At 36.7% G+C, this 16,168-nt stretch overlaps 1 pseudogene; it reads left to right on the plus strand.

Moving 5' to 3' along the window:
- The window catches only part of LOC133654406 (histone-lysine N-methyltransferase PRDM16-like), a 751,541-nt pseudogene that overhangs the window by 269,423 nt on the left and 465,950 nt on the right, over positions 1 to 16,168 (plus strand).

Here is a 16,168-nt window from a genome sequence, read left to right on the forward strand (position 1 = left end):
TTTTGCTGTCGTCCAGCATTCTTTTTTTGTTCACTTTGCAGCCAGTTCAGTTTTAGTTTCGTTTTGCATAGCCTTCCCTAAGCTTCAATGCCTTTTCCTAGCGGCACTCGCCTTTTGTTTATTTTTGGTTTAAGCGTTAGATACCGTATTTTTCGGAGTATAAGTCGCTCCGGAGTATAAGTCGCACCGGCCGAAAATGCATAATAAAGAAGGAAAAAAACACATATAAGTCGCAATGGAATATAAGTCGCATTTTTGGGGGGAATTTATTTGATAAAACCCACCACCAAGAATAGAAAGGCAATTTAAAATAAATAAAGAATAGTGAACAACAGGCTGAATAAGTGTACGTTATATGACGCATAAATAACCAACTGAGAACGTGCCTGGTATGTTAACGTAGCATTAACATATAGAAAATGCTATACGTTTACCAAACAATCTGTTACTCCTAATCGCTAAATCTGATGAAATCTTATACGTCTAGCCTCTTACGTGAATGAGCTAGATAATATTATTTGATATTTTACGGTAATGTGTTAATAATTTCACACATAAGTCGCTCCTGAGTATAAGTCGCACCCCCGGCCAAACTATGAAAAAAAACTGCGACTTATAGTCCGAAAAATACGGTACCTTTTTACCTACACGCTGCCTCCCGCATATTGTGATCACGACAAACCATGTTCCCGACATCTACAAAGCAATTAGGTACCCGCTGCCACCTACTGATATGGAAGAGTATTACACGGTTACTCCGCCGAGCTCTAGACAGCACAGACACTCAACAACGGCACACTTGCGGATTATAATTACTGGTTTGCAAAAAAAATTAAATTTTCACCCAATTACATGAAATGACATCATCTCCCACGGCACACCAGACTGTATCTCACGGCACACCAGTGTGCCGCGGCACAGTGGTTGAAAAACACTGCATTAGCTTCCTGCATTTTTAGGCTGCCTAAGAGATGTCAGCAAGTTTTAATGGCTGACAGCTTTTGTCCATTACACAGGAGGGAGGCGAGTAAACTGTACCCGGTGCTGTAAGTGTGTGTGTTTCTATTTGATGTGGTATTTATTTACTCAGTTGAAAGCTGTCTCCTGTGTGGTCTCACCGCTGAGTTATCCCCGCCCTCATCCAGATCACCAACATACACATGCTCACCTGATGCAGTGTTTGTGTGCACTCCACGTCTTCTCGGAGACTAGTGGCCGTCACGTTTGACACGTGATGTGTCATCATCAAACCTTTCCAGTGATGATGTCCGGTACACACCGGGATCAAACACACGGCGCATTACAGCAATTCATGACATAAACATACCAGGAAATCTTTCATAATATTTAGATGAAATGCAGACACGCACAAAGACACATTGTTCTACTTTTCGTGAAAAGTGTGTGTAATGTTATTTTATTACATACACATACTGCAAATACAATATTTAACGACAAAATATTACACTTTTGAGGGTGAAGTAGGGGCTGTGTGATATTTAGAAATAATCTAATTATGATTTGTAGGTCAAAATTTGAGATAACAATTGCATTTGTGAATATTTATTGGTTTTATTAATTTTATTGTCACAAAAGTGAAAAAAAAAAAAAAAAAATTAATTAATTCAATTAGTCACTATAACATGAATACATACTATATTTGTATTGCTAGAATTGTTATTGTTTTTCATTTTATTGTAATAAAAGTAAAAAAAAGTAAAATAAAAATAATTATATTTATTCAATTCTATCCACATTTTATTTTTCCGATTTTTTTTTTTTTCATTTTACTGTAAAACATGTTAAAAAATAATAATTAATGGGAATTTTAGTGACTGTTAAAGAAATAGAGGAACACATTGGGAAGAACAAATTAGAAGTTTAAGAATAAAAAATATATATAAATTAAAATAAGTTATTCTATTGGAAAATTGGAAAATCAAAAACAATTAAATAATACAGAAATAAAGGAACTATCACACCATTTTTAATTATATATATATTCTATTTTGTAATATTGTGACTTTATTCTTGTAAAAATCACCAAATTCTCTCTCATCCCTTGCCACATCGCGCCTCGAAGTTTGAGGCTTCACGCTATTGAATTTTTCAAATTTTTCAAATTTTTGTCTGACCATATTTACTGTAATTTTGAACTTTTTTTCAAGCATTGACATGGCTAAATGAAATACAAAAAGTTGTACTACAGCAGTACTTTTGGCCATTAAATGAGACCAAACCAATCAGAGGCAGCATTACTATATTGGAATAAATGAGTGAAAGGTGACTATGGGTGCTATTTTATATCTAATAATGTTAACAACTCTATTTAGAAGGTTATAAACATGTTTTTTTTACTAAGATAGTAATGTTTGGAAATCGCAACATAACGTCTGAACAGAAAAGCTTACCAAGGTCAATTGGTTGCAGCCATGAAGTAGGAATTATTAACATTACTAAGATAGTAATGTTTGGAAATCGCAACATAACGTCTGAACAGAAAATAAGTATTGATGGTACCCAAATTGAAATCGTAAATGAGAATACATTTTTGGGAGTAATAATTGATAGTAAACTATCATGGAAACCTCATGTCAGACACATTAAAACAAAAATCTCCAAAAGCCTCTCAATTATAAACAAAGCAAAACTATACCTCAATGAAAATGCACTCCGTACTCTATACTGCACCTTGGTACTGCCATACCTTACATACTGTGTTGAAGTATGGGGGAATACTTACCACAACACAATTCATCCTCTGATCATATTACAGAAAAGAGCAGTACGGGTCATTCACAACGTTGGTTATTTAGAACATACTCATAATCTGTTTATGCAATCAAAGTTGCTCAAATTTGATGACCTTGTTAAATATAATACATTAATAATCTTATATAAAACTTTTAACAAATTATTGCCACCTAATCTACAACGTTTTTTTATAAGACGAGGGCAAGCTCATAACTTGAGAGGCTTTGGATATTTCTCATTACCGAGAGCTCAAACCACTCGTAAACGTTTTTGTGTGTCCGTATGCGGAGTAAAACTATGGAACAAACTGGACTTACAACACAAGCAATGCCAAACTATTAATCAATTTAAACTATTATACAAACATGGGGTCTGGTTCAAATATAGAGATGAGGGTCTTTAATTTGACCTGCTGCTATACTCTGTCTCAAAGTGTTAACATGTGCTCAATGTTTCCTTACCATTATTGCTATGTTGTCTATTACCATTATTGCTATGATGTCTATTACCATTGTTGGTATATTCATTATTCCTACATTGTTGATACAAATGATTGTTACAGTGTAATAATTATTGTTACCTGTGGTAATGCCACTATGATACAACATCTGTATTATAATCCTTGAACAAAGTGAGAGTGAAACTCATGTGAATAATCACTGAATGGAGAACTGGGGGTGGGATTAAATAAGTTATCTTCTTCCCACTCCCTTTCAGGCAAAACCGGACAATAATGCACTATATTAATTTATATTATTATGTTTTGTCAACTTGTACGTCTTTGTCATTGCCTGAAATAAATAAATAAATGGAAAAAAAAAAAGAAGTGTAACGGTTTTCTCTATTGTATTTTCATTTTTATGTGTATGTCTTTATTCCTCAGAATTCTACAACTTCAACTAACTTTAACTATAACGTCATTCCTTATAAAAAAAAAAAGTATTTTCTTTTCACTGTGTTTGTAATACTCCTTTATACAAAGTACAGGCAAATTAGTCAATAAACAAAAATAATGAGAATACATATTATGACTATGACTCTAAATAGAGTGTAAATATGTGCCCAGGCTAAACACGTTTGGATCACGCCTTAAAGTTGTTTTTACGAACATATTTCGAAAAAATGTAAAAAGTGGACAGTGTGTCTCAAGTCATGCTGTGATTCAGGTCAAGTCCTGTTTACTCCATTTCTTGTGTCCCTACAGTAGGTACAAGTGTTGTCCCAAAACCAATATTTTGGTACCGGTACCAAAATGTATTTCGATACTTTTCGGTACTTTTCTAAGTAAAGGGGACCCCAAAAAATTGCATTATTGTCTTTATTTTAGCAAAAAAACCTTACGGTGCATGAAACATACGTTTCTTATTGCAATTATGTCCTTAAATAAAATAGAGAAACAAGACAAATTGTATTTTATTAGTAAGAAAGCAAACAAAGGCTCCTAATTTAGCTGCTGACATATGCAGTAACATATTGTGTCATTTTCCATTCTATTATTTTGTCAATATTATAAAGGACAAGCTGTAAAAATGGATTATTAATCTACTTGTTCATTTACTGTTAATATCTGCTTACTTTCTCTTTTAACATGTTCTATCTACACTTCTGTTAAAATGTAATAATCACTTATTATTCATTTTGGATGATACCACAAATTTGTGTAGTTACAGGATCATATATTGGTCATAAGTTAAGTCCTCATGTGTCTAGGGACATATTTCCTGACTTTATAAACATAATATACATTTTCAAAAAAACAAAAACATATTTTGTGATGCTAAAAAATGTCAATGTAATTATAGTAGTATCGACCAGATACGCACCTGTACTTGATATCATTATAGTGGATGTTAGGTGTAGATCCACCCATGGCGTTTGTTTACATTGTGACGCCGGTGAGCTACGGTGTGTCGTGAAGCATGTTTAGCTATTCCTCGTCCTGCGGGGATGATACTTGTAAGAAACTTACTTCATTTGTCGCCATGGAGACCAGGATTAGTAAAACACTGCAGACTGCGGATGGACTTTAGCAGCTTGCTAGCTAGCCATGTCTTGAAGCACCTCTTCCTGAGGGCGTTTCTGTCATGTTCTGTGGTCACGTTTTGTTTAGTTATGTCCTGTTGGTTTTTGGACTCTTTTAGTTCCTGTTTACGCTCCCTGGTTTGGTCACCATGTCAACTTATTAGTTTCACCTGTCCCACGTGTTGGACTCACGCACCTGTTTGTAATCAGAGAGACTATTTAAGCCTGTTCGTTTTCCGTTGGTCCTCCTGGCGACATTGACATTATCATGCCCTGTTTATTCCATAGTTTATGCTTCATGCCATGCCACGTAAGTTTTTGTTTTTTCACGTCACAGTAAGTGTAGTTTTGTTTCATGTCCATAGTTTCTGTCTAAGTGTTAGTTTAGTTCATAGCCAAGTTTGTTCTCCGCCTTGTGCGCGCCTTTTGTTTGTACCCTTTTGTTTGTACTTTATTAGAATTAGAATATGTATTTAACTTCACACATTGTCCATTCAAGTCGTTTTGCACCCAGGGATAGCGATCCGCGCAGTAATTTGCGCCGCCATAGTCCAAGTCTTGACATTTTCAGTGTTATAACTTCACCTTTATCGTTACACTGTAAAAAAAAATCCTATTTTTATGGTTAATTTACTCTAAATTTCTACTGTAATTTTTCTTTTTTTTTTAAATAGTTTATAAAACTGTAGAATTGAAGACATTATCTGTAAATAAACAATCTGCCTGTTATTTTAAGTAATATGCCAGTAATGACAAACTATGTATATTTCTATTTTTTTTTACAGAAAAATACCAAATTAGCATTTTCTGTTTTCTTAAATTATTTTTAAATTTATGTAAAATTACAGTAATTATCTTTTATTGAATATGTAGCTTGTTATATAAAAGTCTATGTCCATACTAACAATCTAACAGAATAAAGGTATTTTTCTGCAGAACTGTTTGCGTCGTCACTTATTAAAGGTGGTTGATCTTAACAATTCAGAAAAAATCTGTAAAATAATGGTATTTTTCTGTGGAACTGCCAGCATTGTCACTTCATTAAAGGTGTTTGATCGTAATAATTTGGAAAAACTCTGTAGAATAAAGGTATTTTTCTGCAGAACTGTTTGCATCGTCACTTTATTAAAGGTGGTTGATCTTAATAATTTAGTAAAAATCTGTAAAATCACGATATTTTTCCGCAAAATGTTTCATGAAAATTTCTGTAAATATAATGTTTTTGATCATTATTTGGTTTACAATGTTTTACTTGAATTTTATGGTTTTCGTTTGGCAGCCATAGCTGCCAGTAGATGACCGTTTTTTTACCGAATTTTTTTTTACAGTGTAGTTTTTAAGCCAAAATGCGTCCATTCTCCCTTTTCTGTCTGCACACTGTGTCTGCTTGAAAGTACTCTGTGATTGTGCGCTGCCGAACGTGCTCCTCTGCTGGCAAAACCAGCAATGTCATAATGGGACGGGGTGGATGGCGGAGGGTGGTTTGTGTTGAGGGGGACCTGTACTTTTTAGAGGTGGTATAGCACCGAATATGACTCATTAGTATCGCGGTACTATACCAGTACCGGTGTACCGTACAACCCTACTAGGTACCATGTGTCACCCACACTGCCCACCACCCAGGATTGCCCACCGCTCCTTAAGGGCTGGAACCACTTGGCACTGTGTATCCACTCCTGCTCTAAAAATGTAACATGCAAATGTACCCTCGTCCCACTTCTCCACAAAGTTGGGTGTAGTAGTTTTGTACGTAAACAAACAAAGTATACACGTGGCCAATAAGAGGTGGACATTTGAGGCTACGTGCAAAACATCCACAGCCATGTGTGTGTTAATGTGGTGAAAACATGCATCTATGTGAACATTCTGCCCTCCTGAACCTGGGATGCCCCCTGACAAACACACACACACACATTCAGAGGTGGGATCGCTGCAGGCGGGGAGGCAGGTCGGCAGCGATTAGAAGGGCTGTGTGTGTAATGGTTGCCATGTGCGGACCCATCTTATCCACCATTACACACACATACACACCAACGGCGCCCATCTCCTGAATCCCCCCAAGATACCGTACACTTTTAAAAACATTAGCCCCTAATGCTTTAATGCCCTCCCGTCAATGTGGGGTTTGACTGGAGCTAAAATGGCAGACACAGAGGAATGTTGCCTCGTGTTTGCTTAGGTACACCAGGAAGGGCTTCGGCTAAGGTCTGATTTTTTTTTTTTAAATAAATAAATAAATCATGGTGCCTCTCTATGTATCAAATCACAATGAGTGTCTGTGGATGGACCGAAATTGATCAGATGGAGTCTAGTGTTTGAGACGAGAACTGACCAAGCAAAGTCTATGAGCATGAACTGATGACGCCTGCTGTGATAAGAGGGGAAATGTCTTCTAAAAAAAAATATATACTGAACAGTCCAGTTGCAATCTATTGAATGCCTTGTGAAGAGCAATGTATTTAAGTATTAATATTCTAGCTAATTTGTTTGTATGTTGCTCTTTACACAAAAGGTGCACTCATTCCTACTAGGTTTGCACGGTATTAGTATAGTACCGCGATACTAATAAATCATATTCGGTACTATACCGCCTCTAAAAAGTACCGCTCCACCGGTGCCACTCAGGAAATACGTCCCAGGACACATGAGGACTTTGAATATGACCAATGTATGATCCTGTAGCTACTTGGTATCGGATTGATACCCAAATTTGTGGTATCATCCAAAACTAATGTGAATTTTAACATAAGTGTTGAGTTGAGTTGAGTTTGAGTTTATTTCGAACATGCAAGCATACAACATGATACATCACAATTTCCAGTTTCTCTTTTCAACATGTTCGAAAAGGAGTAGAAAGAAGCAGAGCTTATTTAATCCTACCCCTTTTCTTTACATAACAGTTGCTGAAACTTTTTTTATTCACTTCCTGTTCTCAATTTTTTCACAATAAACTCCATATGTAATCACAATAAAAATAAATAAATAAATAATAGTAAGAATTTAATAATAATAATTGGTGAAGAAAGTCATATTTCATATGATGAGATAAGTAAGATTACTTTAAGAATGAATGAATGAATGGATGAAATAAATTGAAAATGTTTGTCATGGTTCTTCTTCTTTGTACTTTGTAAACACTTTAAGTTTGAAGAGTTTCTTGAAGTGGATCATATTAGTACATTGTTTGATTGCTTTGCTTAATCCATTCCATAATTTAATTCCACATACTGATATACTGAAGGTCTTAAGTGTTGTATGTGCGTACAAATGTTTTAAATTACATTTTTCTCTAAGATTATATTTCTCCTCTTTTGTTGAGAAGAATTGTTGTATATTCTTGGGTAGCAGGTTATAGTTTGCTTTGTGCATAATTTTAGCTGTTTGCAAATTCACTATGTCGTGGAATTTCAGTATCTTTGATTCAATAAATAAAGGATTTGTATGTTCTCTATATCCAACATTATGTATTATTCTAACTGATCTTTTTTGTAACACCGTTAATGAATGAAGTGTACTTTTGTAATTATTTCCCCATATTTCTACACAGTAGCTCAGATATGGTAACACTAGTGAGCAGTAGAGAATATGAAGTGATTTTTTTGTCCAGAACATGTTTTGCTTTATGTGTAGTGTAGATATAACATGTTAAAAGAGAAAGTAAGCAGATATTTAAAAGTAAATTAACAAGTAGATTATTAATCCATTTTTACAGCTTGTCTTTAGTAATTTTGACAAAATAATGCAATGATAAATGACACAATATTAAAAAGTTATAGTACCAATGATTGTCACACACACACTAGGTGTGGCGAAAATATGTTACTGCATACGTCAGCAGACTAATTAGGAGCATTTGTTTGCTTACTTACTTATAAAAGACAAGTTGCCTTGTATGTTAACTATTTTATTTATTTATTTATGTATTTATTTATTTATTTATTTTTTAAATTTCTTGTGCGGCCCGGTACCAATCGATCCACGGACCGGTACCGGGCCATGGCCCGGTGGTTGGGGACCACTGGTCTACATAACATGTGATGGTGGGTTTTTGATCCAAATGTTGCATATATTTTGTTTTACAGACTGTTTTTGAGCTGCTTTTTGACTATCTCTTTAGGATGCACTGTTTTGTGGGTGTTCTTATTTACGTGCCTCCACTTTGATATCCATGTCGTAGTTTTTAGCGCTTCTATATCAATCAATCTATCAATCAATGTTTATTTATATAGCCCTAAATCACAAAAGTCTCAAAGGGCTGCACAAGCCACAACGACATCCGCGGTACAGAGCCCACACAAGGGACGTCGATGTAAATGACTATGAGAAACCTTGGAGAGGACCGCATATGTGGGTAACCCCCCCTCTCTAGGGGAGACCGAAAGCAATGGATGTCGAGTGGGTCTGACATAATATTGTGAAAGTCCAGTCCACAGTGGATCCAACACATCAGCGAGAGTCCAGTCCATAGTGGGGCCAGCAGGAAACCATCCCGAGCGGAGACGGGTCAGCAGCGCAGAGATGTCCCCAACCGATGCACAGGCTAGCGGTCCACCCGGGGTCCCAACTCTGGACAGCCAGCACTTCATCCATGGCCACCGGAACCGGAATAACCCGGCGAGGGGGCAGAGGAGAAAAGAAAAGAAACGGCAGATCAACTGGTCTAAAAAGGGGGGTCTATTTAAAGGCTAGAGTATACAAATGAGTTTTAAGATGGGACTTAAATGCTTCTACTGAGGTAGCATCTCTAACTGTTACCGGGAGGGCATTCCAGAGTACTGGAGCCCGAATAGAAAACGCTCTGTAGTCCGCAGACTTTTTTTGGGCTCCGGGAATCACTAATAAGCCGAAGTTCTGTTGCCGGGACATATGGTACAATACAATCGGCAAGATAGGATGGAGCTAGACCGTGTAGTATTTTATACGTAAGTAGTATATGGAGTCAGATATAAGATAGAACTATACTCTAATTTGTGTTAGAAATGGCAACAGTGGGGGAAACATATGCATGTATGAGCCAGTCTGCTCCACAGCAAGAAGATGGAGAAAAATGAGGAGCTTATTGACTACAGCGTCGGGCTACAATGGACTGCAAAGCACTGGGAAAATGACAGGGTTTCCCCTTAATGTAATTAAATGTGGTGCGCTGCCACTGCATTTTTATTACTGCCACACCTTGAAAAGAAGGTGTTTTTTATTTTATATGACCTTTTTTAAACAAATTAAAGTAATACAATACATTGTAACCCCCAGAAGAAATAACAAAGTCCAGCGCTATTTTTAACCTTTATTACCAATTTTACAATTTCAACAGGTTTTACCTCCCGTGTAAACACGTTTGTCTCCCTGGTCACACAACAACACTTCCTCATTCTCCACCAATCACCTTTCAGGCACGGACGGTGTGTTTGCAGACATGGGAAAAACTGACATCAAATCCAAACCACCCCAACATAAAACATTAACATTAGCTGGCCGTTAAAGTATGAATCGATATATATATATAGCTTATTATTTGCGCACTATTCCTGCCTTGACTCACATATGAACTTGAAGTGCCATCCCATTCCTAAACCATAGGGTTCAATATGATGTCGGTCCACCTTTTGCAGCTATTACAGCTTCAACTCTTTTGGGAAGGCTGTCCACAAGGTTGCGGAGTGTGTTTATAGGAATTTTCAACCATTCTTCCAAAAGTGCATTGGTGAGGTCACACACTGATGTTGGTCGAGAAGGCCTGACTCTCAATCTCCGTTCTAATTCATCCCAAAGGTGTTCTATCCGATTTAGGTCAGGACTCTGTGCAGGCCAGTCAGGTTCATCCACATCAGACTCTGTCATCCATGTCTTTATGGACCTTGCTTTGTGCATTGGTGCACAGTCATGTTGGAAGAGGAAGGGGCCCGCGCCAAACTGTTCCCACAAGGTTGGGAGCATGGAATTGTCCAAAACGTTTTGGTATCCTGGAGTTTTCAAAGTTCCTTTCACGGGCCAAACTCAACTCCTGAAAAACAACCTCACACCATGATTCCTCATCCACCAACTTTCACACTCAGCACAATGCAGTCCGAAATGTACCGTACTCCTGGCAACCTCCAAACCCAGACTCGTGCATCAGATTGCCGGATGGAAAAGCGTGACTCATCAGTCCAGAGAAGTCGTCTCCACTGCTCTAGAGTCCAGTAGCGATGTGGTTTACACCACTGCATCCGACATTTTGCATTGGACTTGGTGATGTATGCCTTAGATGCAGCTGCTCGGCCATGGAAAGCCATTCCATGAAGCTCTCTGCGTACTGTACGTGGGCTAATTGGAAGTTCACATGAAGTTTGGAGCTCTGTAGCAACTGACTGTGCAGAAAGTCTTTGCACTATGCACTTCAGCATCCGCTGACCCCTCTCTGTCAGTTTACGTGGCCTACCACTCCCTGGCTGAGTTGCTGTTGTTCCCAAACTCTTCACTTTTCTTATACTAAAGTTGACTTTGGAATATTCAGGAGCGAGGAATTTTCACGGCCGGATTTGTTGCACAGGTGGCATGCTATGGCAGTTCCACGCTGGAAATCACTGAGAGCGGCCCATTCTTTCACAAACGTTTGTAGAAACAGTTTCCATGCCTAAGTGCTTGATTTTATACAAGTGATTAGGACACCTGATTCTCATCATTTGGATGGGTGACCAAATACTTTTGGCAATATAGTGTATGTTGTATTGTCTTTATATTCCAGCGAGTTAATCCGTTTTTTGGGGGGAATTGAGGGGATTATTATGATGCGTTCAAGAGTTAGCTCAATAGCTGCTTCGGAATGCTATTAGTGCACCCTTATTTCCTCCTTTTTAGCCTGTGTACCAACGAAAATGGTTCAAAACCTTACACCTGCATCTCCTCTGACGCGTTGCTGGATGCTGAACAAGTGAAGTGAATTATATTTATATAGCGCTTTTCTCTAGTGACTCAAAGCGCTTTACATAGTGAAACCCAATATCTAAGTTACATTCAAACCAGTGTGGGTGGCACTGGGAGTGACTAGGAAGGCGGAAGCGGGGATCGAACCTGGAACCCTCAAGTTGCTGGCACGGCCGCTCTACCAACCGAGCTATACCGCCCCAATGTCTTTAATGCAAGGGATTCATTGTGTCAACAGGTGAGCGTCTAAGGTCCATATGAGGGACCAGTCTAGACTGTTTACTGACAAAGGGAGCGGCATAAAAGGCTTGTTATTCAATGTACACTTTAACCTATGAGTGAACCCTCGTTGAGCAAATAAGAACCATTTTTATCAAGGAAGAGTCTTACAGTGATGAGATATCACCTTCACAAGACTGAAAAAAGGCATTGTTTCCCCCATAGGCGCCGTTCTACATTTCTGCCAGTGGGTGCTGGGTGTGTGTGTATTAGTGTTGTCCCCATACCAATTTTTTGGTACCGGTACCAAAATTATTTTGGTACTTTTCTAAATAAAGGGGACCACAAAAAATGTCAGTATTGGCTTTATTTGAACAAAAAATCATAGGGTGCATTAAAGATATGTTTATTATTGCAATTTTGTCCTTAAATAAAATAGTGAACATACAAGACAACTTGTCTTTTAGTTGTAAGTAAACAAACAAAGGCTCCTAATTTAGCTGCTGTCGTATGCAGTAACATATTGTGTCATTTACCATTCTATTATTTTGTCAAAATATTAAGGACAAGTGGTAGAAAATGAATTATTAATCTACTTGTTCATTTACTGTTAAAATCTGGTTATTCTCTGTTTCAACATGTTCTATCTACACTTGTGTTAAAATGTAATAATCACTTATTATTCTGTTGTTTGATACTTTACATTAGTTTTGGATGATACCACAAATTTGGGTATCAATCCGATACCAAGTCGTTACAGGATCATACATTGGTCATATTCAAAGTCCTCATGTGTCCAGGGACATATTACCTGAGTTTATAAACATAATATAAATAAAATAAAAAAATGAAAGAAGATTCTGTGATGTTAAAAAATATCAATGTAGTCATAGTAGTATCGACTAGATACGCTATTGTACGTGGTATCAGAAAAGCGCTATATAAATCTAATTCATTATTATTATTAGGGATGTCCGATAATGGCTTTTTGCCGATATCCGATATTCCGATATTGTCTAACTCTTTAATTACAGATATCGATATCAACCGATACCGATATATACAGTCGTGGAATTAACACATTATTATGCCTAATTTGGACAACCAGGTATGACGAAGATAAGGTCCTTTTTTTAAAAAATTAATAAAATAAGATAAATAAATTAAAAACATTTTCTTGAATAAAAAAGAAAGTAAAACAATATAGAAACAGTTACATAGAAACTAGTAATTAATGAACATTAGTAAAATTAACTGTTAAAGGTTAGTACTATTAGTGGACCAGCAGCACGCACAATCATGTGTGCTTACGGACTGTATCCCTTGCAGACTGTATTGATATATATTGATATATAATGTAGGAACCAGAATATTAATAACAGAAAGAAACAACCCTTTTGTGTGAATGAGTGTGAATGGGGGAGGAAGGTTTTTTGGGTTGGTACACTAATTGTAAGTGTATCATGTGTTTTTTATGTTGATTTAATAAAAATAAAAAAAATAAAAATCGATACCGATAATACAAAAAACGATACCGATAATTTTCGATATTAATTTTTAAAGCATTTATCGGCCGATATCAGCCTGCCTACATCTCTAATTATTATTATTATTATCATTACAGTGGATGTTAGGTGTAGATCCACCAATGGCGTTTGTTTATATTGTAGCGTCCCGGAAGAGTTGGTGCTGCAGGGGATTCTGGGAATTTGTTCTGTAGTGTTTATGTTTAATATTCGTCCAAAATGTGTTTGTCATTGTTGTTTAGTGTGGTTTGACTATATGGCACATATTTATGACAGTGTTGGCATTGTTCATGCTGCCACCCTTAGTGTGACATGTATGGCTGTTGACTAAGTATGCACTTCATTCGCTTGTGTGCAGTGTGTTCAAAGTCAACATGATTTTGTCATTAGTTTATATTCAATGAAATCATGGTAAGACTTTGTTAGTTATAGACGTCTAATTTGTGACTTATTTCAATGTGTAAAATGGACCAAACTTGCCATAAAATCAACAGTAACAAGATACATTTTTCAAAAATTATTTTAAAGATTGGAAGTATCCATCAATCTCACGTGGGTGCTCGGGATTGTCCGTGGGTGCTCGTGCCCCGAAGCACCCACGGGATCGGCACCTATGGTCCCCCCCCTAAAGAGTTTATAGGGCAGGAAACTGACCCAGAAGACGCTGTCTCAACGTCGGCCCCTCTTGAATATTGGCACTGATGTCTTAAAGCTTTCCAGGTGTCACCGACTCCAGCTGGCACACGGTCGGTCTGTCAGAAAGCAGCATGTCTTAGAACCCGCGGGTTAACATGCATTTCGGCGCGCCAAAAGGAGTGGGGAGCAGGCAAAGAGCAGCAGCGGTGCATGTTTTTGCTGTCACAAACTTGAGAGAATTAATTGCTTCCTGATTCATGATTGGTGATTAGGGGGGAATTGAGTGTTAATGAGACTGTCGCTAGCGTGGCACTTGAGTGAGGAATTAGCAAAAGCCATTGGAGGTTAATAGAGATGAAGCATGTGCTCCGCCCTTTCAGAATAGACCTCTACTTTTATTCTCTGGATGCAGTGTTTTTAATAGTAACAATAAAACACATTTTTGGGTGTATTAATTAATAGACGATAAAACGAATTGGAAATCTCATGTAAAAAATATACATCATAAAGTAGCAAAAAACACGTCAGTAATGAATAAATCAAAACATGTTTTAGACCAGGGGTGTCCAAAGTGCGGCCCGGGGGCCATTTGCGGCCCGCAGCTAATTGTTTACCGGCCCGCCACACATTCTGGAAATACTACTGTAAAAATAAAAAAGAACATTAAAAAAAGTGGAATGAGGTGAAATCTAACGAGAAAAAGTTGCAATGTTGACACAAAAGCTGCCATGCATGCTATTTTTTTCTTTTCTTTTGTCTTTCTTCATTTTTCTTTTTTTGCCATTGCTCCAAAAAAAAAAAAATAATGACAAAAAATTCCATGTTATAATGAATTATTTTCATGGGCTCCAATTACTTCAAATATTTCACTTTAAAATGTTTTATGTGGTAAATATTGCATATATTGTGTAGTAGCCATATAAAAACATCAAAGTTTTCTTTGACAAAAGCGCATAAAACAAACAAAATAATTGTTCCAGCGTAAAATCGACAGATATATCTGAAGTTGATCTCGTAGCTTAAGTGTTGAAAGTAAAAGAAAAACCTAATAAAAATGTATCACTTTATGAGTGGGGCACCTTTTGGATCCCAAATATATTTAGTGATTTTTTATTTATCTTTTCACTGTGATTACTCAAAAATATGTAATAATTAAAATCAATGGTGTCCTGCATTATTGATCTTTTAGGGCTCTAATGACTAAATACTGCATATTTCAGTTTTACTATAAAAAAAAAACTAAGTTGTTTTTGACAGAAAAGCCATAAAACATTTTTTTTCATTTGTATTACTTTATATCAACTTGGAGTTGATATAGAGATTTGCTGTAAGCGTTAAATAATTAAAAAATAATAATAATCTGACTTATTTTTAACATTTTAATGACTGAGACCCTTTATGGTAAAATAAGGTAAAATAAATAAAAAATGCATATATTTTGTTATGGTTTGAAAATGAAAAATATCAAAATGGCCCCCACATGCTTTATTTTTTCCGTGTGCGGTCCTCAGTGGAAAAAGTTTGGACACCCCTATTCTAGACCAAAAATCACTTCATATTCTCTACTGCTCGCTAGTGTTACCATATCTGAGTTATAGTGTAGAAATATGGGGAAACAACTACAAACGTGCGCTTCATTCACTAACCGTGTTACAAAAAAGATCAATTAGAATAATACATAAGGTTGGATATTGAGAACATACAAACCCTTTATTTATTAAATCACAATTATTGAAATTCAACAATTTGGTGCATTTGCAAACAGCTAAAATGATGTATAAAGCAAACTATAACCTGCTACCCAAGAATGTACAATCTCAACAAAAGAGGAAAAATATAACCTTAGAGGAAAATCTAATTTAAAACATTTGTATGCTCGTACAACACTCAAAACCTTTAGCATATCTGTATGTGGAATTAAATTATGGAATGGATTAACCAAATAAATCAAACAAAGACCCAATATTGTGACGATCTGTCACTTCATTTCTGTTTGTTTCTTTCTTTTGTATTTACTTCCCGTCAGTGCTCTTATTTTGTTTCCATTTCCTGTTTGTCCCGCAGAGCACTGTGGTTCTTCCCTCACCTGCTGTTGATTGGCAGCCGGT

The sequence above is a fragment of the Entelurus aequoreus genome, linkage group LG07, assembly GCF_033978785.1.
Source record: "Entelurus aequoreus isolate RoL-2023_Sb linkage group LG07, RoL_Eaeq_v1.1, whole genome shotgun sequence".
NCBI classification, from domain to species: domain Eukaryota; kingdom Metazoa; phylum Chordata; class Actinopteri; order Syngnathiformes; family Syngnathidae; genus Entelurus; species Entelurus aequoreus.